Raw genomic sequence first — 25553 nt, 5'->3', positions numbered from 1 at the left:
CTCTCAACTGCAAGAGGCTTTCCTCTTTGACTAATCCACCTCAGCACAGACCCTTTACTGGTGTAGGGCTCGGGGACGGTCAGGTCTTTCTCATCCCACGAGGCCACATTTCAGACTATCACATGGGGAGAATCCTTGGACAACACGCCGCTTTCAAGGGCAGAGGTCCCTGCGGCTTTCCACAGTGTATTGTGCCCCTGGTTTATTGAGACTAGAGAATGGCGATGATTTCTACCAAGTATACTTCATGGAAACATCTTGTTAACAAGGCACGTCCTGCACAGCCCTAGATCCCTTAAACCTTGATTTCATACAACACATGTTTTTGTGAGCTTCAGGTTGGGTCAAAGTGGCTGGGGCAAAGCTACACATTAAAAACATCTCAGGAAAGCAATTGTTGAACATACAGGTCTTTTTCAAAATGAAGTCTCTTATGTCTTTCCTTTCTACATAGACAAGGAACAGTCTGATCTCTTTCTTTTGCCTACACTCACTGAACTGCCCTTCCCCTCTGCTGGGCCATGACCGCGGAGAACAGGTCCAGTGTCCTCCCTGTGTGTAGCACGGTGGAGGCTCAGACTCCGTCCTCGAGGCTGGCAAGAAGACAGGGTGAGACACGAGCCTCCTGATACAGGTGACAGGTGTGGAACCCACAGGACTGGAACCTCACACTGCAGGGCTGGAGGCACAGACTATTTACTATTCTGTGGTCTGGGGAGCTCAAGGCACAGAGCTCCACATTAGCCAGAGTCGCCCAAGTTCCCCAGCCTCTAAGGATTTCCTCATAATAATTCAAGAAGGATAGGAGAACAGTGAGTGTCCATAGACGCTTTGGGGCTCTTCCTCTCATCAGGAGAAAGCTGGTGTGTATTCTTCGCTTCTTTCTTTTCTTTTGAAAGATCCAACTGCTTTAATTTTCATCTTTAATTATGGGCAAATATACCACGTATAAATATTAAAAATTGTGAATATATATTAGTTCATATAGAATGGCCAGTATAAACATTTACAATTTCCACTCTTTTTCAGTTTACAGTTTAATGACATTAATGACGTTCACATTGTTCAGCAGCCATCACCGCCACCGTCTCCGGAACAGTTTTATCTTTCAAAATGGAAATTGCACCCATTTAGCAAGCTCTCCACTCCTCTCTCTCGCCCACCCCTGGGGGCCACCTTTCTAGTTTGCAACTCTATGAGTTTAACGACTCCAGACACTTGATAGAAAAGTGGAATCATACCGTGTTTAATTTTTTTGGTTTGGAGACAGAGTCTTTCTCTGTCGTTCAGGCTGGAGTGCGGTGGTGTGATCTCGGCTCACTGCAACCTCCACATCGTGGGTTCAAGCGATTCTTGTGTCTCAGTCTCACGAGTAGCTGGGATTACAGGCGTCCGCCACCACGCCCAGCTAATTTTTGTATTTTTAATAGAGACGAGCTTTCACCATATTGACCAGGCTGGTCTCGAACTCCTGACCTTAAGTGATCCACCTGGCTCAGCCTCCCAAAGTGCTGGGGTCACAGGTGCGAGCCACTGAGCCTGGGCGTGTTTATCCTTTTGGGATTTATTTATTTCACTGACGATAATGTCTTCGAGGTTCATCCATGCTGCGGTCTGAGTCAGAAGTGCCTGTCCTTTTTTTTGTTTGTTTGTTTGACTTTGTTTTGTTTTGCGTTTCCATGCAGTCTCACTCTGTCGCCCAGGCTGGAGTGCTGCGGCACAATCTGGCCTCAGTGCAACCTCCGCCTCCCGGGTTCCAGCGATTCTTGTGCCTCAGCCTCCCGAGTAGCTGGGACTATAGGCACACGCCACCAGGCTCGTCTCATTTTTTGCATTTTCACTAGAGACAGGGTTTCACCAAGATGGCCAGGCTTGTCTTGAATTCCTGACCTCAGGTGATCCGCCCACCTCGTTCTTCCAAGATGTTGCGATTACAGGCGTGAGCCGCCGCACCGGCCAAAAGTGCCTGCCTTTTTAAGGCTGGAGAGTCTTCCATTGTATGAAGGAACTGCAGTGCGCTTTTTCATTCATCTGTCCACGAACCCTTGGGTTGCTTCCACATTTTGGCTGTTGCGAATAATGCTGCTATGAGCGTGTGTGTACAAATCTGTCTTCCACTCCTGGCTTCTAGTTCTTTTTGGTAGGTACCCACAAATGCAACTGCGGGAACATCTGAGCATACTGTTTCTAATTTTTCCAGTGCACGCCATACTACTTTCCCCGTTCCTTCACGGTTTTACATTCCCTCCGATCGTATTGGAGCATTCCTATTTCCTTCTAGTCTCACCAATGCTTGTTTGTTGATCGTATCCATCCTAATGTGTGGTATCTCATTCTTTGTTTGATTTGCGCTTCCCTATGGTTAGTGATTTTGAACATCATTTTAGATGCTTATTGGCCATTGCTATATCTTCTTTAGGGACACGTCTACTCGAGTCTTCTGACCATTGTTGATGGAATGCTTTGGGTTTCTTGTTGTTTAGTTCTAGCTGTTCTTTATATATGATGGATATCAGCCTCTTTTGAGATATATGATTTGCAAATATTTTTCCTAATCCACGGGTTATCTTTTCACTCAGTTCACAGTGTTTTTCGCTGCACAAAAGTGTCTGTCATTTAGATGTAATCCAAGGAATCTAATTTTCTTTTGTTGCCTATGCTTTTGGTGTCATATCCCAGAGAGCATTGCCCAATCTGATGTCATGAAAGTGTGGCCAATGATTTCTTTTAGGCATATGATACTTTTAGCCCTTGGGGTTAGGTCTTTGATCCAGTTTGTGTTAATTTTTGCACCTGGTGTGACACGGGGTCCACCTTCATTCTTCTGCATGTGGAAATCAAGTTTCTCCGACACCATTTCTTGAAAAGGCTGCTTTTCCAGCAATGAGCTTTCTTAGTACTCATGTTAAAAATCATTTGAACCTATAGGTGAGAAGTTATTTCTGGGCTCAAAAACAAACGAACAACAACCGACAACAGATAAGGATACAGCATGGGCTGGGCGCGGTCGCTCACGCCTGTAATCCCAGCAGTTTGGGAGGCCGAGGCGGGCGGATCACCGGAGGTCAGGAGTTGAAGACCAGCCTGAGCGACAGCGAGAAACCCCATCTCTACCAGAAATACAACATTAGCTGGGCAGCTGGCGCATGCCTGTAATCCCAGCTACTCGGGAGTTGGAGGCAGGAGAATCGCTTGAACGCAGGAGGCAGAGGTTGCGGTGAGCCAAGATTGCACCATGACACTCCAGCCTGGGCAACAAGAGCGAAATTCCATCTCAAAACAAAAAACAAAAAACAAAAAACCAGCATGATATCAAGAGCAGAAAGAGAAGAGCTTAAAAACCAGCATAATGAGAAAGTTAGGAAGCTTCTTACCAAAGCATCTGGAAATATGCAAGCAATTCTTGTGAACTAAAATGTTCATACTGTACTATCAAACACTAGAACTCACTCATTCCATCTTTCTGTATTTTGGGACCCAATTATCCACTTGTCTTCATTCCCCATCCCACCGCTTTTCTTCCTAGCATCTGCTAACCACCTTTATACTTTCCACCTTCCTGAGATTCCTTTTGTGTGTAGGTGTGTGTGGGATGGAGTCTCTTTCTGTTGCCCAGGTTGGAGTACACAGGCACAGTCCGGGCTCACTGCAACCTCCGCCTCCCGAGTTCAAGCGCTTCTTGGGCCTCAGCCTCCGAGTAGCTGAGACTACAGACACCCATCACCACGCCTGGCAAATTGTTTCTGTTTTCTATAGAGACGGGGTTTCACCATGTTGGCCAGGCTGGTCTCAAATTCCTGGACTGAAGTGATCCGTGCGACTCGGCCTCCCACAGCGCTGGGATTACAGGCTTGAGCCACCACATCTGGCCAAGGTTTCCTTTTTCTTCCTACATAGAAGTGAGGACACGAAATATTTGTCATCCTCTGCCTGGCTTATTTCATTTAATATACAGACCTGCAATCTCACCCATTTTGTCCGCAGCGGAGAGGATTTTCTTCCTTTTTAGGCTGAATAATACTTCATTGGGTGTGTATGCCACAGTTTCTTAATTGAAACAAATTTCTAAGAGCAAATATTTTTAAAATAGCAGGAATGTGAAACTTCAGGGATACTGTGCCCATTTTATTCTTTTCTATTTTCCATCTTATGTATACGCAAGTGTATAACAAAGCAGCAATCAATGTGTGTATACATCTATAACTTCAACAAATGTGAAATGTAAATGCTAAGCGGTGGCTGGGCGCAGTCGCTCATGCCTGTAATCCCAGCACTTTGGGAGGCGGAAGCGGGTGGATCACCTGTGGTGGGGAGTTCAAGACCAGCCTGACCAAAATGGAGAAACACTGTCTCTACTAACAATACAAAAAAAAAAAAAAAAAAAAATTAGCCAGGCATGGTAGCGCATGCCTGTAATCCCAGCTACTTGGAAGGCTGAGGCAGGAGAATTGCTTGAATACGGGAGGCAGAGGTTGCAGTGAGCCAGACCGTGCCATTGAACTCCAGCCTGGGCAACAAGGGTGAAACTCTGACTCAAAAAAAAAAAAACAACAAAAAAAAAAACGAAAAGAAAGAAATAGAAAATGCGAAAATGCGAAATGGTAAGAAAAAACAGCATAATAAACATTTGTGTGGTGTTGATGGACAATGCATTTGAAGATAATATTTGAAGAAATTATAATTAATTTCTGTTCTTACTCATTGGAGCTTGATGCCTCTAAAAACTTCGTCATTGGAACCACCTCTGGTGCTTTAAAAGAAAAAAAACAAAAATCCGCGTACTCACACAGGTGCAAGGAAATCCGAATCTTAGGTGTTGAGACCCAGGCCTCATCATGTGTTATCTCCCAGGTGATTTGACTCAAAGCCAAGATTGAGGAACGGCGACATTTATCTCTACACATAACCTGCCTAAATAGATTCTCTAGAAGCAGTTTATGAAGAAATTCCACATAAACTGTGGAAGAGGATATGAATTTGATGTACAGTATGTCCTCACTTAACATCTTTGAAAGTCTCTTGGAAACTTCACCTCGAAGCAAAATTATGTATAGTGAAACCACTTATTTTTCATCAACAGTATAACTACACAACTTTGAATAACCAATGGTGTTGGAGGACCTCCTGTACATTGTTTCCATAAAGTCAGTTTTCAGGGAATTCCAAAATGAAGTGAGGACTTCGTGTATATAAAAAGATGGTGGTGATTCCACCTGGATGACCGGGTTATTGCTCAGAAACTAAAAGGGGCCGCCTAGGTATAGAGGATTCTGTCATGAGGTTTCTGCTAAACAAAGGATCCCAGAATACTCACCCATTCCAGTTAAAGGCATAACGAAGAAAGCAATATTCACAAAGGAAATGCGGAAAGGAATAAAAGCCATCAAGCCACAAAAATAATGTGACTAAGGGGCAGGATTTGCAGATGTAGAGATTGAATGTGGTTGCCCTTTCTCACCCACACAAGAAAAAGGATGGAACAGATCATGAGATTCGACTGTTCTGCTGCGCAGCCTCCGCAGGGCACTTTGTATGTCCCTGTTTCTCAGGCTGTAGATGAAAAGGTTCAGCATGGGGGTGAGCACAGCGTACATCACTGATGCCACCACACCATTCCTGGGGGTGGTGACACAGCTGAAGTCAGGTACATGCCAATGCCTGTTCCGTCAAATCAGCAAACAACTGCTAGGTGAGAGCCGCAGGTGGAGAAGGCTTCCTACTTCCCATCTGACGATGAAATCCTTAGAATGGAGGGGACAATTTTATAGTAAGACAAAAGGATCCCTGAAACGACAAGAAAACCCAACATAGTACTACCGAAATCTATGAATATGCTATCGATGACGCTGTCAGAACAGGCAAGTTTGAGAAGTTGAGAGGGGTCACAGACAAAATGAGAGATTTCCACATTCTTGATGATGGTGAATTGTAACACAATCCAACTGGGCAGCTGGCAATCCAACAGGCTAAGGAAAAAGGACACCAAAACGAAGAAGACACAGAGGTGAGGATTCACGATGACTGGGTAGTGCAGAGGGCGACAGATGGCTACAAAGCAGTCATAGGCCATCACAGGCAGAAGCATGTCTTCTATACATGCAAAAAGGACCAAGAAAGACATCTGTGTCAGGCAGCCCGCATGAGAGATGACTCTGCTATGTGACTGCATGTCCACAATCATCTTGGGAACCGTGGCCGAGGTGAAACCCATGTCAGCCCAGCACAGGTTGGAGAGGAAGAAGTACATGGGGGTGTGGAGGGGGAGTCAGAGCTGACAGCCAGGATGCTGAGCAGGTTCCTCAGCACCGTGACCAGATACGTGGACAGGGACAGGGAGAGCAAAGCGAGGACGGGCTGCAGTTCTGGATCCTCTGAGAGTCCCAGGAGGAGGAATTCTCAGACACCTGTGAGATTCCGTGGCTCTGTGTGTCTTGGACACCTTGAGAAGGAAAGAGGATTGGAAAAATAAAAGAGAAAAACCAGCCCTTAATGCTGGATGCAAGCAATTCACAAGGAAAACTTTCACACTTGGGGACCATACACCGCCAGCAATGTTTCTCAGCTGTGACAATTCCAAAAATCTCAGAATTATTACGTGGTTTACTTTTTTGCTATACAAGTCTTTCTGTACATACCACTTTAGAGAAAATCCACTGAAGAATATTAGAAGACCAAAACGTCATATATAACAAATCCGTGATCTCAGTAAAATACGGCCTACACTTTTCAGAAAAAATACAATGCAATGAAAATGTCCTTCTCTCTTTAAGAAAAAGATCTCATCTAATTGAAAGAAATTAAGAAGCCGTGAAATACACTCTATTTTATTCTGACACCGTGCTGCAAGTTCCTGTGATGTAGAATATGTAAAAGGACGACACAAGAGCTAGGACCCCATTATCTAAAACCGAAATCGAAGCTTATAGTTCTCAATCGGAGGACCTTTTCACGTGCCTGTTACTTTTCATAGTTATTATCATCCTTAGGTTTTCTGACACCATTTCTTCATAAAAGTACACGCACACTCAAATATGGGAGCTGTGTTTCCAAATGAATTGAATATATAACTCTTGGCTCAGCACCATGCCTCACACCTGTAATCCCAGCACTTTGGGCGGCCGAGGCTGATGGATCACCTGAGGTCAGGACTTCCAGAACAGCCTGGCCCACGTGGTGAAGCCCCGTCTCCAGTGAAAATAAAAAAAAATTAGCCGGGTGTGGTGGCGCGTAAACCTAGCTACTCGGGAGGCTGAAGCAGGAGAATCCCTTCGAACCTGGAAGGCAGAGATTGGACACCCCGTGATAGGATTTTTGATATCCTAGGGAGATATTGCTCCTGACAGCAGAGTGGGCGTACACCCTGTGATATTATCTGTAATATCCTAGAAAGATATTGCTCCTAATATCAGGGTGGCTGTACACCGTGTGATATTAATTGTAATGTCCTACAGAGATATGACTCCTAATAATACAGTGGGTGTACAACCTGTGATATTATTCATAATATATTACAGAGATACGACTCCTGGTATCACAGTGAGTGTACACCATGTTTCTACACCCTGTGATCTTATTTGTAACAACTTAGAGGAATATTACAGCTAATATCAAAGTGGGGGTACACCCTGCGATGTTATTTGTTATCTACTAGGTAGATGTTACTCCTAATATCACAGTGAGTGTACATTATGTGTGTAGAGACTGTGAAATTATTCATAATACCCTAGGAAGATATTACTCCTAATATCACAGTGGGTGTACACCCTGTGATATTACTTGTAATCACCTAGGGAGATACGATTCCTAATATTACAGTGGGTGTACACTCTGTGATGTTATTTGTAATGTCCTAGGAAGAGATTACTCCTAATATCAAAGTGGATGTACACCATGTGTGTACACTCTGTGATCTAATTCGTAATATCACAGAGAGATATTTCTCCTATTATCACAGTGGGTGTACATTCTGATATGATTCGTAGTATCCTAGAGAGATATTGCTCCCAGTATCACAGTGGGGGTACACCCTGTGATATTATTCATAATATCCTAGAGAGATATTACCTCTAATATCACAGTTTCTGTACACCCTGCGGTATTATTCATAATATCCTAGGAGTTATTATCCCTAACATCACAGAGCATGTACACCATGGGTGGACACCCGGTGATGTTATTGGTAATATCCTAGGGGGATATTACCCTTAATGTCACAGTGGGTGTTCACCATGTGTGTATGCGCTGAGATGTTACTCGTAATATCGTAGGGAGAAATTACACCTAAGGTTACAGTGGGTGTACACCATGTGTTTCTGTTGTGTGATGCTACTGGTAATATCTCAGAAAGTTATTAGTCCTAGTGCCACGGTGGGTGTATACCATGTGTGTCCACTCTGTGATGTTATTCGTATTATCCTAGGGAGGTAGTTCTCATAACATCGCCGTGGGTGTACATCAGGTATGTACTCCCTGTGGTCTTATTGACTATGTCCTGCGTTGATAGTACTCCTAATATCACCGTGCGTGCGCACCATGTGTGTACATTCTGTGATGGTGTTCGTAGTATCCTAGGGAGATATCACTCCCGATGTCATAGTGGGTGTACAGCCTTGTGATATTCTTGGTAGTATCCTTGGGATGTATTATTACTCGTGTTATCACAGTGGGTGTACACCCTGTGAGAGTATTTGTAATATCCTAGGGAAATATCATTGTATACCCTGTGATATTGTTTGGGACATTTGAGGGAGCTATTTCTCTTAAAGTCAGAGTGGGTGTACACCCTGTAATATTCTTCCTAATATCACAGTGGGTGTACACCGTGAGTGATATTTTTCTAATATCCAGCGGGGGAGAGGATGATATTGCTTCCAGTATCACAGAAGGTGTACACCCCCCTGTGATATTGTTCCTAATATCCAGGGAAGGAGAGGATGACATTATTCGCAATATCACTGGGGGTGTACCACCTCCCGCCGGGATATTGTTCTTAATATCCGGAGGTGGGGAGAATGATGTTACTCCCAATATCACAGGGGTGTACACCACCCCTGTTTGTAAACACCCCCTGTTGTATTGTTCCAAATGGCCTGTGAAAGAGTAAATATGAGTCCCATTATCGCGGGGGTGTTGAGCCCTGATGATACTGTTTTCTAACATCCAGGGAAGGAGAGTATGCTATTACTCCCAAGATCGCAGGGGTTGTACACCCTTTTGTGTTTTTGTGCCCAATATCCAGGAAAATAGAGGATGATATTACTCCCAATATCGAAGTAATTGTACAGCACCCCTGTGATATGCTTCCTCATATCCAGACAGGAAAAGAATGAGATTACTGCCAACAGCGTAGGGAACGTATACCCGCGCTGTGATATCTTTCCCAGTATCCAGGTGGGGAGACGATCATATTCCTTCCAATGTCGCAGGGTGTGTACACCCCCTCTGTGATCTCGTTGCTAACATCCAGGTTTGGGGAGGATGACATTACTCCCAATATCGCAGGGGGTGTACACACCCCTGTGAAAATCTTCCTCTATTCAGAGGGAGAGAGGATGATATTACTCCCAGTACCGCAGGGGGTTTACACAGCCCTGTGATACTCTTCCTAATATCCACAGGGAGAGAGGATGATAGTACTCCCAATATCGCAGGGGGTGTACACAACCCTGTGATATTGTTCCTAAGATCCAGAGCGAAAGAGGATGATACGACTCTCAATATCGCAGTTGGCGTACACCCCTCCTGTCCTATTGTTCTGAATACCCTGGGAGGGAGAGGATGAAGTTACGTCGAATATGGCAGGGAATGCACACCCTCCCCCTCTGATACCCTTCCTGATGTCCAGGGGAAGAGAGGAAAATTTTACCCCCAATATCGCAGAGGCAGTACACCCCACCTGTGATGTTGTTCCCAATATGCAAGGGGAGAGGATGATACTATTCTCAATATCGCAGGGCTGTTCACATCCCCAGTGACATTTTTCCTAATATCTAGGGGAGAGACAATTGTATGACAGCAAAGGTCGCAGGGTCTCTACGTCCCTTCCAGATATTGTTCCTAATATCCAGGGGGAAGAGGATGGTATCAAATATGAAAGGGGGTGTACACCCCCCACCCCTACGATATTGTTCTTAATCATCGTGAGGGGAGACGATGATATCACTCCAAATATCGCAGGGGTTGTTCACCACCCCTGTGATATCGTTTCTGATATCCACGGGGGAGAAAATCATATTACTTCCAATATTGCAGGTGGCGTATACCCCACCTGAAATACGGCACCGAATATCCAAAGAGGGAGAGGATGGTATTAATACCAATATCGAAGTGTCTGTACACGCCCCTTGTGATATGGTTTTTAATATCCAGTGGGCGGGAGGATGATATTAGTGCCAACATGCCAGAGGGTGTACACTACCCCTGTGATATTGTCCCTAACTTCCAGAGGGGAGAGGATGATATCACTCCCAATATCTCAGAAGCTGTACATCCCCTGTGATATTGTTCGTCATATCCAGGGAGGCGAAGGGTGACATTCCATTGAATTTCACGACAGTACTACACGCACAGTGTGATATTGTTCCTAATATCCAAGAAGGAGAGGATGATATTATTCCCAATCAAGTAGTGGGTGTACGTTACGCCTGTGTTATTGTCTCTAATATCCGGGGCCGGGGGAGTGGGGGAGAGGATAATATTCCCTCAAATTTAGCAGGTGGTTTGACGCCCCTTGTGGTGTTGTTTTAAATATCTCGCGGGGAAGACAAGAGTATTATTTTTGATAGTCCGATTCATCTGCTCCACCTTTCTGGGACTCTGAGGCCGGGAGGCGCCATGCAGTTTCCGTGGGATCCCCAATACCTTTGCCGTCTTCTGTAGCAAGGGAGCCTAAAACGCAGGCCCGTTTATCTGAGCCGATCCGTAAGGGCAGTCGAAATCTAGGTATCAGATCTCGAAGAAGCACACGGGTTACTTCACGAGCTTTCTCAGTTGGTGTTGGATAGGCCGCCACCCACCCAGAGTAGGTACGCACGCCCAAGAACTAGTAAATACTTGTTACCTCCACACTTTGGCATCTCTGTGAAGTCTACCTGGAGATCTTCAAAGGGGCTGCTCCATAAGCTCGTATGCCGGGCGGAACGGCTGGACCTTGCCTCGCATCATGCTGTCGGCAGGTAACACACCGCTGCCTCACCGTTTTGGCAAGGGCTGACAAAGGCGAGATGTAGAAATACCGGCCTAACAACTCTTCCAGTGACTCCTGACCTCGATGGGTGGTTTCTTGCACAGCCAGTACAACTGCAACTCCTAGCAGCTGTGGCACAGCTACGCTCCCATCTGGTAACCGAATCCATCCTTCCTCCATCACTTGTCCTTCCCTCTACCTGGAGAATGTCCTTTTCTTTTTAGAAGAAGTAGGTCCAAGATCAGGTGCTTGAGGGAGCACTGATGCCCAGAAGGGGGCAGATGCTGCTTTTCGAGCCTCTGAGTCAGCGGGAATTCCCCAAACCCACCGAGGTGGAAGCTCGCTGGTGTCCTCTGCAATGCCTAACTGCCACCTTGTGGGGTTTCCATACTGCTTCTAATCATTGCAAGGTTTCTTGTTGATATTTTCTGTCTTTTCCCTCAGAGTTCAATTGGCCCTTTTCTTTCTATCACGCTCCATGCACTCGAAGGGTTAAAAAGACACCGAGAATCAGTGTAAATGTTTACAGTCTCACCCTCACTGAGTCCTAAGGCCCGAATTAAAGCAATGAGTTCAGCTTTCTGGGCTGAAGTGGCCTGGGGCAACGATCTGGCTTCAACAAGAGTGTCCAGGGTTACCACTGCATACCCTGCACTCTCTCTCCTTGGGGGTTGAAGAAGCTGCTCCCATCCACGTATAGTTCCCAGTCTACTGATGCCCAAGTCCGGTCCCGGAGGTCAGGTCTGCCAGAGTCGACTGAGTCCAAGACTTCCACACAATCAGGCTCGACAGGGCTCTCTGATACCGGGAGCAAGGTGGCGGGTGTAGGGTGTTACAAACTTCAATGGTTATACGAGGATTTTCACAGAGCCAAGTTTGGTACTTGGTGAGTCTGGCATTCGGTAGCCGACGATGTCCTTTAGCGTTCATGAAAGTCACCACAGCATGGGGGCCCTTTATGTTCAGGTTTTGCCCAAGAGTCAGCTTATTTGCTTCTTGTTCTAGCAGGGCAGTTGCTGCCAAGGCCCTCAAACAGGGGGCCATCCTTTAGTAGACCCGTGAGTTGTTTAGAGAGGTAGGCTGCCGGCCTTGGCCGGAGCCCAACCGTTTGGGTTCAAAGTCCAGCTGCCATCTTTTCTCTCTCTGATGCATACAATGGAAACGGCTTTGTCAGATCGAGTAGCCCCAGGGCTGGGGCTGCCAGAAGTTTTTCCTTTAACTCATGAAAGACTTGCTGTTGTTGGGATCTGCATTCCAAAGGTTCCCGGTCCCCGCCCCCTTTGGGACCTCATACAAAGGCTTGGCTAATACTGCAAAGTTTGGGATCCACAGTCTACAAAACCCCACAGCTCCTAAGAATTGTCTCACCTGCTTTCTGCTCTTGGGCTCCACTAGATTGCAAATGACCTGCTTTCTTTCTGATCCCGGGCTGCGTTCCGAGCCCTGTCAGATAGTAAATCCCAAGTCACGTACCTGCTGTCGGCAGATCTGAGCTTTCTTCTTGGACATCTTATACCCACAGTCCTCCAGGTGCCGGTGTAGGGCATCCGTTCCCTTGGCACACCCGACTGCCGTGGGTGTCCCAGCAGAAGGTCATCAACCTACTGGAGCAACACACAGCCTAGGTCTCTGGTGGGAAACTTCTGGAGGTCTCGAGCCAACGCCTCCCCGAAGGTGGTGGGGGAGTTCTTGAACCCTTGGGGAAGCCCGGTCCAAGTGTACTGAGTAGTGACACCTGACTCCGGATCTTCCCACTGAAAGGCAAACAGCCTCTGCCTCTCAGGGGCTAATCTGATAGGAAAGAAAGCATCTTTCAGGTCCAAGCAGGTGAAGCAGCTGTCCTCAGCTGGCAGCAACCCCAACAATGTGGACGGGTTAGGTACTGTTGGATGTCAAGTCAGTTTAGCTTGATGAAGCAAGCGCAAATCCTGTACCGGCCGGTAGTCCTTGGTCCGTGGCTTGGGAACAGGCAGGAGGGGTGTTCCATGGAGACTGACAAGGAACAAGAATTGCAACAGTTCTTAGGTGCTTGAGACGGACCTGGATACCTTGAAGAGCTTCTCTGGAGACCGGGTCCTGTTTTTGCCTAACCCGCTGGGCCCCAGTCTTAACTGGCCAATCCCGGAGGGTTGTCTTCTGCCCGTACTCTTGGCCACCGCTTAGCCAGAGCTGGCCTTCTCTCTTGGCCCGGCTCAGTTCAGAAAAGTCTCCATTCCTCCTCTCGGGGGACCATAAGGGTCACAATGACTCCCGTTCCGGGTAACTTTAGCAGCAAAGAGCCGTGCTCTGTCAGAGAGATAGTGGCTCTCAGCTTGCTGAGCAAGTCCCTTCCCCAAAAGCTCAAGGGACAGTCAGGCATGTACCATAACTGATGAATGACTTTATGTCCCCCTACAGTACAAGTCCGAAGCAAGCCTACAGCTTGCTTTGCTGAAACCTCCGTGGCTCCGATGACGTCAATAGTCTTTTTGGATAAGGGGCGACCGGGGCGGTTACTAGCGAATGTTCAGCACCGCTATCTCCAAGAAAGTCAATGTCTCCACCCCCGACTGTCATTCTGACCAGTGGCTCTTTGGGGACACTTGAGCCCGGTCTCCCTCAGTCCAAGAACCCTCCTGCCAGGTTGAGCAGGGCCCCTTCCTCCTTGTCCGGGGCCTCCTGCTCTGAGTCATCTTGTTTTCTTTTGAGTTGAGGGCATTTGTTCTTCCACCGTCCTATTTCTTTACCATCAGCACACTGGTTACGCTGCAAACTCTGACAGCCAAGCTGAGTTCCTTTCCCAGGGCCCCCTTCCCTTGCCTCTTTGTGGGGGCCCCTGTGATTGCTGCAGCTAGCAAACAGGTCGGTGTTTCGCCGGGCCTGACCTCCATTCTCTTCGCCGTTTTCCTGACGGCTTACTGCATCCCTGTTTACAAACACCTGGCTAGCTATTTCTAGTAATTGTGATGTGTTCATCCCTGCAAGTCCAGCGTGTTTCTGCAGTTCTTCTCATGTCTTCTGCGCTTTGACGGACTAAAGCCATGTGAATCATGCGCTGATTTTCAGGGCTATCGGGATGAAAGGGAGTATACATAGCATAGGCCTCACACAGTCTCTGGTAGAATTGTGCCGGACTTTCTTCTTTTCCCTGAATGACCTCAGAGACCTTGTTAACGTTTGTGGCCTTCTGAGCTCCCTCATTAATCCTTCCAAGAGAGCTTCCCCGTCTCGGTTTAGCCTTTGCATATTCTCTCTTTCATGTGGGTCCAACTGGGGGTCGGTTCCTGGCAACTGGGTCCTTCCATACTCTTTGGAGTTTTGATAATCAGCAGGTGCATGCTCCTCTAGCCACTTAGTTGCTGCTTGGAGGACTCTCCGCCTTTCTTCGCTGTTAAAGAGGAACATGAGCAACTGGTGCCAATCAGCCCAGGTGTGGTTGTGGGTGTGGATAACAGTTTGGAGCAAATCAATTAGGGCTGGCGGCTTTTCGCTATAGGGCGGTGTATTGTTTTTCCAGTTGAGAAGGTCGACGGAGGTGAAGGGCTGGTATCCAAAAACACGCCTCCCCGCCACGTGACCATCCTCATCTATCCCAGTATACCGCTGCTCTCTCAGGGGCATTTGTACCCCCGTTTTGGGTCGTACACGAGCTGCCGAGGAAGGGTGAAGGGCGCAATGTGACTTACCGCAATTAATCATCTCAATTATTAATTGACACTAATAATTATCAATATTAATGATTGATAATATAATTTTTAAATCAATACCGATAACAAGGATAATGAATATTCAATAGTTATACTAACGATAACAATAAATGATTAATATTAATGATTAATGACGCCTGATATTAATAGCTGATATTGATCTTATTCGTTAGAAAACAGTAATATTAGCTCCTAATAATTAATATTAATATTAATAATCTGAAAATTATTAGCCATTATTTTTTAATATTAATATCAATATCGGTTATTCATATTTATGTTAAGAATCAATGAGGAATAATTCCTACTACTATTACGCCTAATACCTCAGTGGGTGTACACCCACCGCTGATATTGCTCCTAATGTCCAGGGAGGGAGAAAGCATGATGTTACGTTCAATATCGCACTAGGTGTACACCCAGACGGTGATATTGACCCGAATATAATCTCCAGGGGGTGGAGTATGACGTTACTCCCAATATAGCACTGGCTGTGCATCCACCTGGTGATTTTGCTCCTAATATTCACGGAAGAAGGGAATGCCGTTACTCCCAGAATCGCAGGAAGTGTACACGCCCGTGTGAGATGGTCCGTAACAATACTCCAAGGCGGAGGAGGTGATATGACTACACATATGGCAGAAAGTGGACACCCGGCAGGGACATTGTTCCCATGATCCTGGAGGGAAGAGGATGATATTACTTTAAATGTCACAGAAGGTGGACACGCCCCCACTGATATTGTTTCCAATGGCAACGTGGGGGAGGAGGATATGACACGCGATATCTCAGGGAGTAGAAACACCCGTGTGATACCGTTCTTAACATTCAAGGAGGAAGAGGATGATACTACTCCCAATAGAGACGGATGCACACCCTCTGTACATCGTGGGAGTGCACACGTCTGTGAAACAGTTCATAATCTCTCGAGGGGGAGATGATATTACTGACAACATGGTAAACAGGCTGTGAGGCCACCGCGGATCCTAAGAGCCCAGGGGGGCAAGAGGGGCTGGCTCTCAGTCCCCGCCTCGCGGGGGTGCCTCACCCCCTGCGAGGGGGTCCTAAGAGCCCAGGGGGCAAGAGGGGCTGGCTCTCAGTCCCCGCCTCGCGGGGGTGCCTCACCCCCCTGCGAGGGGGTCCCAAGAGCCCAGGGGGGCAAGAGGGGCTGGCTCTCATTCCCCCTCGCGGCGTGTGCCTGCTTCTCCCCCTGCGATCTGGATCGTCATATGCAGCTGGGGAGTGAGGGGTGGTATTACTCCCCGCCTGCGTGGGTCCCCCGCCCCCTGCCCTGTGGGTCGTCGTATCCAGGGTGGGAATAGCGGGTGACATTAGTCTTCTCTTCGAGGGGGTTCGTCCGTGCCCTTGCGATGTGGCTCGTAATAGCCCGTGGGGGAGTCTGTGGTGATATTACTCCCCGCATCGCTGGGGGCGCCCTCACCTCCCTGCGATGTGGCTCGCAATATCCAGGCGGGAAGACGGCATGATATTTCTCCTTTCTCCTCGGGTGTTTTCTCTGCTGCCGCACTTTGTTAACACCCTGGGACATTATTTTCCATATTGTAGGAGGATGCCACTGCTTAAGTCCCAGGGGGTATACACCCTGTGATATTATTCGTGATATTGTAGCGAAATGTGAATCCTGATGTCACAAGTCTCTACACACTCTGATATTATTCGCAATACCATAGCGAGACGTTAATAATAATGTCACAATGTGTGTACAGCTGGTGCTATTATTCTTAATCTCCTAAGGGGACGTTGATTTTATTGTCACACGGGGTATTTTCCTTTTCTATGATTCGGAATATCCTGGAGGGATGTCACTCCTTATGTCACAGGGTTTGTACACCTTGTCAAATTACTCGTATTACCCTTATAAGACGTCACTCCTCATATCACCGAGGGTGTACACTGTGTGATATTATCGTCATATTCTAGAAATGTTACTTTCAATGTCACAGATGTTGCAAACCTTGTGAAATTATTCATTATAGTTTTGTTGGATGGGACTCCTATCTTCACACGGGGTGTACACACAGTGATATTACGTGTAATCTCTCTAGAAATGTTACTCGTAAATCACAGGTCCTGTACACACTTTAATATTCTTCGTCATATTTTAGGACAACGTGACTACTATTGTCACAGGGCGTGTAGACCCTGTCATAAAATTGGTAATATCCCAGCGGGAGTTCACTCCTAATTTCACATTGCATGTACGCCCTTTGATATTGTTCGTATTATCCTAAAGAGATGTTACTAGTCATGTCCCAGTGCATGTACATTCTCTGATATTGTTCGTTATATCCTTGGGGGATGTTACTTCTAATATCACACGGCGTGTACTCCCTGTGTTCTATTTCCTAATATCCTAGGGCAATTTTACTCTTAATGACACAAGGGGTGTACACATTGTGATATTATTCATGATATTCTAGAAGGATGTTACTCCTAATGTCACAGGGGTGTACGCCCTTTGATAGTAGTCATAATTTCCCGGGGTCTATACCCCTCATGTCACAGAAGATAACAGCTTGTGGCATTATTCGTAATATTCTGGTGAGATGATTCTCCTAATATCACAGGAGGTGTACACCGTGTGATAGTATTCTTACTATTCTAGGGGGATGTCACTCTTAATGTCACAGGTGTGTTCCTTCTGTGATAGTGTGGAAAATATGCTACCTGAATATTACTCCTAATGTCACAATGCGTGTACACCTTGTGATATTATTAGTAATATTCTGAGGGAATGTTACCCCTAAAGTTACAGGGGTGTACCCGTGCAATATTGCTCCCAATATTGTAAGGGGATGTTACTCCTGATGTCACAGGGGGTGTATAGCCTCCGATATTATTTGCAATCTTATAGAGAGATACTACTTTAATGATGACAGTGGTGTACACACATGGGGTACACCCACTGGATTATCATTTGCAATATCTTTAGGAGATATAACTCCTAATGTCACAGTGGGTGTACCCCATGTGTGTACACCCTGTGATATTATTTGTAACATCCATGGTAAACATTACTTCTAGTATCCCACAGAGGGTACACCCTGTGATATTTTTCCTAATATCATAGGGAGATATTGTCAATAACACAGTGGGTGTACACCATGTGTGTACACTCTGTGATGTGATAGCTTATGTCCTAGGGAGGTATTCCTTCTAATATCACAGTGAGTGTACACCCTGTGATATCATTCGTAATCTCCTAGAAAGATGTTGCTGCTAATATCACAGAGGGTGTGCCCCCAGTGACATCATTTGAAATATCCTAGGGAGGTGTTACTCCTAAAGTCACAGGGGGTGTACACCCTGTTATATTATTGTAATATTCTAGGGGGTGTTACTTTTAAAGTCACAGGGGTGTACACCCTGTGATGTTATTCATAATATCACTAGGAGGGGGTGTTACTTTTAAAGTCACAGGGGTGTACACCCTGTGATGTTATTCATAATATCCCTAGGAGGGTTGTTACTTTTAATGTCACAGGGGTGTAAACCCTGTGATGTTATTCGTAATATCCTAGGAAGGGGTTACTCCTAATATCACATGGGTTATCTTAGGAAGAGGTGATAGCATTCGGAATATCTAAAAGGGATGTCACTTTTAATGTCACATGGGGTGTACACCCTTTGATAACAGTCGTAAGATCCTAGGGACGTATGACTTCAAATATCACATTGGGTGTACACACATGGTGTACACGTTGTGTGTGAACACCTCCTGTGATATTATCCATAATATCCTAGGAAAATGGGACTCCTAATATCATGGTCAGTGTACACCCTGTGATATTATTTGTAATATCCTAAAGAGATGTTACCGCTAGGGTCACAATGCATGTACGCCCCTGATATTATTCGTTATATCCTCGGGGGATGTTACTCCCAATGTCACACGGGGTGTACTCCCTGTGATATTATTCATACTATCTTAGGGGGATGTTACTTTTCATGTCATCGGGGGTGTATATCGTGCGTATTCAACGCCTGTGATACTATTCCTAATATCCTAGGGGCATGTTCCTCCTAATATCACATGGGGTGAACACCATATGTGTACACCTGCTGTGATAGTATTCGTAATATCCTAGGGGAATATTACTCCTGATGGCACAGGAGATGTACACCATGGGTGTCAACCGCCTGTGTTATTATTCGTAATATCCTAGGGGGATGTTTCCTTGAATGGCACAAAGTGTGTGCAAAGGCCACAGAAGGTGTACACCTTGTGATGTTATCTGTAATACCCTAGAAGGATGTTACTCCTAATATGTCACATGGGTGCACACACTTTCATATTATTTGTAATCTCGTAGAGAGATATGATATCAAACATCACAGTGGATGTTCACACATAGTGTATACCCTGTGATATTATTTGTAATATCCTAGGGAGATGCAACTCCCGATATCACAGTGCGTGTAGCCTGTGTGTGTACACCCGTGATATGAGTCATAATATTCAGGGTAAATATGACTCGTATCACACAGTGTGCACACCCTGTGCTATTTTTCATCATATTTCAGGGAGATACTGCTTCTAATATCACCACGGGTGTACCCCATGTGTGTGTACTCTGTGACAGTATTTTTTCTATCCTAGGGAGGTATTACTCGTAATGTGACAGTGGGTGTGCACCCTGTGATATCATTCTTATTTGACCTTGCTGTCTTTTTTAACCCACCCTACAAAAGGAATGGAACAGAGAAGAAGATATTGAGATTAGACTGTGCTGCCGTGCGGCCGCCGCAGGACACCTTTCATCCCTGTTTCTCAGGCTGTAGATGAAGGGGTTCAGCATGGGGGTGACCACCGTGTACATCACTGAGGCCACTGCACCCTTTCTCGGGGAGGATGACACATCTGAACCCAGCTACCCTCCAACGCCTGTTCCGTAAAATCAGCAAACAACTGACAGGTGAGACCCACAGGTGGAGAAGGTTGATACTTCCCACCTGATGACGAAACCCTCAGAATGGAGGAAACAATTTTACCGTAAGAGAAAAGGGCCCCTGAGATGGGAAGAAAACCAAATACGGCAGCAGGGAAATACATGTGGATGTTACTGGTGAAGGTGTCACAAAATGTAAGATGGGGGAGTTGAGAAGGTTCCCAGAAGAAATTAGGAATTTCCACATCCTTGAAGCAGGTCATGCGTAAGGCAATCAAGTTGTGCAGCTGGGAGTCTAAAAGACTGAGGAAAAAGAAAACAAAGACCACAAATCTAGGAAGCCACAGAAACACGGGTTCAAGATGGCTGAACAATATAGAGGGTGACAGAGGGCTACAAACCGCTCATAGGCCATCACACTCAGGAGCATGTCTCTCTTCCATGCCTCCAAAAATGGCCAGGAGACACATCTGAGTCAGGCAGCCTGCATAGGAGATGACTCTGCTGTGAGATTGGATGTCCACAATCATCTTGGGGACCGTGGTGGAGGTGAAACCGATGTCAGGCAAGGACAGGTTGGAGAGGAAGAAGTACATGGGGGTGTGGAGGTGGGAGTCAGGGCTGACGGCCAGGATGATGAGCCGGTTCCCCAGCACCATGACCAGGCACATGGACAGGAACAGCCCAGCGACGACCGGCTGCAGTTCTGGATCGTCTGAGAGTTCGAGGAGGAGGAATATAGAGACATCTGTTAGATTCTGTGGGTCTGTATCGTTTGGACATCTTTTGCCTAGAAAAGAGGGTTGAAAAATCGGAAACAAGTAAACCAACAGCCGGCATTGCGTCTGCATTTTGGATACAAGGAATTCAGAAGTAATGTTTGCAGATTTCAGAGCAATCCACACTCAGCAACATTTGGTAGTTCTGACAAACTCAATTGCCATATAATGCTTTCAACATCGATTGCTGTGTTATTCACGTCTTGCTGTACACACCTGCCTTAGAGACACTAGCTTCAAGAACATTCCAGGAACCAGATCATCGTATATAACAAATTCGTTATTGCTAGAAAATACAGCCTATGTTTTCCGAAGAAAGAGATGTAATAAAACCATTGTCTTCACTTTAAGGAAAAGGTTATCCTAATTAAAGGAAATTAGGAACTCAAATATTTTGTTTATTCTTCTAGATTGATATAAATTCCCTTGATGTAGACCATTCGTAAACACTGTATAACAGCTGAGACCATGCCATCTGGAAATGAAATGATAGTTGAGAGTTCATAAGCAGGAAATAGTTCCACAGGCCAGTTAGGTCCTAGTGATTTCATCATTGTGTTTTCTGACTTTTCTCCTTCAAGAGAGTAATTGCTTCCTCAAATCGGTGGGTCTTGTTTTAAAATTCATGGAAGCTCTAACTCCTGTCCTTAGCTTAGGTGGACTTAGAGTATTCATCAGAAAGTTTGGCTGGATGCGGTGGCTCACGCCTGTAATCCCAGCACTTTGGGAGGCCGAGGAGGGCGGATCACGGGGTCAGGAGATCAAGACCATCCTGGCCAACATGGTGAAACCCCGCCTCTGCTAAAAGTACAAAAACTTCTCCCGGTATGGCGGCACGCGCCTGTAGTCCCAGCTACTCGGGAGGCTGAGGCAGGAGAATGGCTTGAACCTGGGAGGCAGAGACTACAGTGAGCCGAGATCACACCCCTGCCCGCCAGCCTGGGCAACGAGAGCAAAACTCCGTCTCAAAAAACAAAAAACAAAAAGAAGTAAGTCAAAGTCACGCTGATGACAGCCAATTTTGGTGAAGCAAGGAAGTGTCAGTTCAATCATCAACATAGATGTTTGCTTTTGCTGCCTCCTATGTGCCAAGCAAGATATCGGCTCTGGGGAATCAGAAACCAAAGAGACTCACTTGTTCCTCTCACAGTACTCAGTACTTACTGAGAGAAGGACGAAACAAAATGTCCTGTCTGGAATGCAGGGAAACCAGAACTTCAGGTCAGGGGATATTTACGTTGAATTGTGTGGAGTTGAAGCTGAAAATCTTAAGGAATGTATCTAAAATCCACTTTGCCTTTACTTTATGCATCCGTCAGCTAGAGATCACGCAGCGGGCACCCACGATCGGCTTAATCATCGCTCACTTCCATTGGATCAACTGGAAATCAAGTCAGATGAGAGTGCTGAGTCTCAGAGGACGGACATCTCACCCCTTGCCACACAGAGAAGTAGAAAGGGCGGTATTCAAAATTCATGGCCAGACTCTAAGTCCCGGGTACTATACTTCCTGGTCTTCTAACTCCCAAAAATTGTGGGTTTTTTGGGTTTTGGTTTTGTTTTCGTTGTTTTGAGACAGAGTCTCATTCTGTTGCCCAGGCTGGAGTGCGGTGGAGTGATCTCGGCTCACTGCAACCTCTGCATCCCGGGTTCAAGCTATTCTCCTGTCTCAACCTGCCGAGTAGCTGAGATGACAGGCGCCCGCCACTACACCCGGCTAATTTTTTTCTATTTTGAATAGAGACGGGGTTTCACCATGTTGGCCAGGCTGGTCTTGAACCCCTGACCTTGTGATTCACCTGCCTCAGCCTCCCAAAGGGCTGGGATTACAGGCGTGAGCCACCGCACCCCGCTTCCAAAAGTTTTCAGCAGAGCTCAGAGTTCTTAACCACAGGCACATCGGAGGAGCATTTTTGAAACGCTTTCCAGCTTCCTCAATAGGAATGGAAGCCAAACTCCGAATTGATGACTCCTTTGAGGAAGTCGAGAGCTGTAAGGAAAGCCAGGAACAGGGGAAAGGGAGAGATGCATCCCGAATGATCCTGTGCCCATTCTTTCTGGAATCCTTGATGTGATCTCAGCTGCCCTTTCTATACTTGACACAGTGATTGTGGCACCCACTGGTCTAGCTGTGGTCTTACAAGGAGCCCCCAAAGGAAGGGCACAGTGAGCAGGGGCACCCACCTGAGTGACAAGGATTTGAGAGGGCAGGTTGGTTGCAGGGAGAGGACTGGCCAAATGCCATGTGTCTGGACTTAGACTGCCCGGTTCAAATTGGACCTCGCCCTTTTTGACTTCATGATCTAGTACGAGTTCTATGAAAAGGCGTTGATCCTTTTCTAGTCTGTAAAATCATCATGAAATGTGCACTAATAAAGTGGAGACTACGCAGATGAGATGAAACAAACTGCATAGAGCATAGAGCTCAGAGCCTGGCCTTCAGGAAGCCCTCAATAACGGTTCATGATGCCATGGTGTCTGTCGTCATCCTCTTTGTCCTCATCATCACCTTCATAATCTTTTTGTCGTTCTTAGGGAATAGTTTAGAGGGACTGATTCCCTGCTATCATGGGTGAGATGTCTATGAAAAGGACAACCAGTGGGGGAGGAAAGCAAAATTTTGAATAAGATGTCTGAGACCCCCATCACAACCAAGAACAGAAACTCCACAGTCTGCTGAGCGCACAGTTTGCATATTGGTCTCCTCCCATCTGCCCACCGCACTCTCCTGTTTGTGCTGAGGAGGAGGAAGGAAACCAAGGCTCCGGACCGTCCCTCAGCACTCACTTGAAGGGGTGGCCTGCTCCTCCACACCTGTGGGTATTTCTAGTCGGTGGGATGAGAGACTGAGGAAAGAAATAAGACACAGGGACAAAGTAGAGAGAAACAACAGTGAGCCCAGGGAGCGGCGCTCAGCATACCAAGGATCTGCAGAGGCACCGGCCTCTGAGTTCCCTCAGTTTTTATTGATTATTAGTTTTATTATTTTAGCAAAAAAAAAATGTAGTAGGAGGGCAGGGTGATAAGAAGGAGAAGGTCAGCAACGAACAGGTGAGCAACAGAATCTATGTCATAAGGAAGTTCCAGGGAAGCTACCGTGACTGGAGATGCACGTAAGCCAGATTTATGTTTCTCTCCACCCAAACATCTCAGTGGAGTAAAGAATAACAAGGCAGCATTGCTGCAAACGTGTCTCGCCTCCCACCATAGGGCGGTTTTTCCCCCATCTCAGAATTGAACAAATGTACGATCGGGTTTTATACCGAGACATTCAGTTCCCAGGGGCAGGCAGAGAGACAGTGGCCTCTCTCTCAACTGCAAGAGGCTTTCCTCTTTGACTAATCCACCTCAGCACAGACCCTTTACTGGTGTAGGGCTCGGGGACGGTCAGGTCTTTCTCATCCCACGAGGCCACATTTCAGACTATCACATGGGGAGAATCCTTGGACAACACGCCGCTTTCAAGGGCAGAGGTCCCTGCGGCTTTCCACAGTGTATTGTGCCCCTGGTTTATTGAGACTAGAGAATGGCGATGATTTCTACCAAGTATACTTCATGGAAACATCTTGTTAACAAGGCACGTCCTGCACAGCCCTAGATCCCTTAAACCTTGATTTCATACAACACATGTTTTTGTGAGCTTCAGGTTGGGTCAAAGTGGCTGGGGCAAAGCTACACATTAAAAACATCTCAGGAAAGCAATTGTTGAAAATACAGGTCTTTTTCAAAATGAAGTCTCTTATGTCTTTCCTTTCTACATAGACACAGGAACAGTCTGATCTCTTTCTTTTGCCTACACTCACTGAACTGCCCTTCCCCTCTGCTGGGCCATGACCGCGGAGAACAGGTCCAGTGTCCTCCCTGTGTGTAGCACGGTGGAGGCTCAGACTCCGTCCTCGAGGCTGGCAAGAAGACAGGGTGAGACATGAGCCTCCTGATACAGGTGACAGGTGTGGAACCCACAGGACTGGAATCTCACACTGCAGGGCTGGAGGCACAGACTATTTACTATTCTGTGGTCTGGGGAGCTCCAAGGCACAGAGCTCCTCATTAGCCAGAGTCGCCCAAGTTCCCCAGCCTCTAAGGATTTCCTCACAATAATTCAAGAAGGATAGGAGAACAGTGAGTGTCCATAGACGCTTTGGGGCTCTTCCTCTCATCAGGAGAAAGCTGGTGTGTATTCTTCGCTTCTTTCTTTTCTTTTGAAAGATCCAACTGCTTTAATTTTCATCTTTAATTATGGGCAAATATACCACGTATAAATATTAAAAATTGTGAATATATATTAGTTCATATAGAATGGCCAGTATAAACATTTACAATTTCCACTCTTTTTCAGTTTACAGTTTAATGACATTAATGACGTTCACATTGTTCAGCAGCCATCACCGCCATGGTCTCCGGAACAGTTTTATCTTTCAAAATGGAAATTGCACCCATTTAGCAAGCTCTCCACTCCTCTCTCTCGCCCACCCCTGGGGGCCACCTTTCTAGTTTGCAACTCTATGAGTTTAACGACTCCAGACACTTGATAGAAAAGTGGAATCATACCGTGTTTAATTTTTTTGGGTTGGAGACAGAGACTTTCTCTGTCGTTCAGGCTGGAGTGCGGTGGTGTGATCTCGGCTCACTGCAACCTCCACATCGTGGGTTCAAGCGATTCTTGTGTCTCAGTCTCACGAGTAGCTGGGATTACAGGCGTCCGCCACCACGCCCAGCTAATTTTTGTATTTTTAATAGAGACGAGCTTTCACCATATTGACCAGGCTGGTCTCGAACTCCTGACCTTAAGTGATCCACCTGGCTCAGCCTCCCAAAGTGCTGGGGTCACAGGTGCGAGCCACTGAGCCTGGGCGTGTTTATCCTTTTGGGATTGATTTATTTCACTGACGATAATGTCTTCGAGGTTCATCCATGCTGCGGTCTGAGTCAGAAGTGCCTGTCCTTTTTTTTGTTTGTTTGTTTGACTTTGTTTTGTTTTGCGTTTCCATGC

At 46.3% G+C, this 25553-nt stretch overlaps 2 pseudogenes; both read right to left on the bottom strand.

Moving 5' to 3' along the window:
* Positions 1–5671: 5671 nt before the first annotated feature.
* Positions 5672–9898, bottom strand: LOC134761244 (olfactory receptor 7E24-like; annotated as a pseudogene).
* On the bottom strand, positions 9680–22710 carry LOC129056497 (olfactory receptor 7E24-like; annotated as a pseudogene).
* Positions 22711–25553: the final 2843 nt, after the last annotated feature.

Source organism: Pongo abelii, assembly GCF_028885655.2.
Source record: "Pongo abelii isolate AG06213 chromosome 18 unlocalized genomic scaffold, NHGRI_mPonAbe1-v2.0_pri chr18_hap1_hsa16_random_utig4-3745, whole genome shotgun sequence".
Taxonomy (NCBI): domain Eukaryota; kingdom Metazoa; phylum Chordata; class Mammalia; order Primates; family Hominidae; genus Pongo; species Pongo abelii.
Note: the sequence above shows the minus strand (reverse complement) of the source record. Positions and strands in the feature narration are given on the sequence as shown.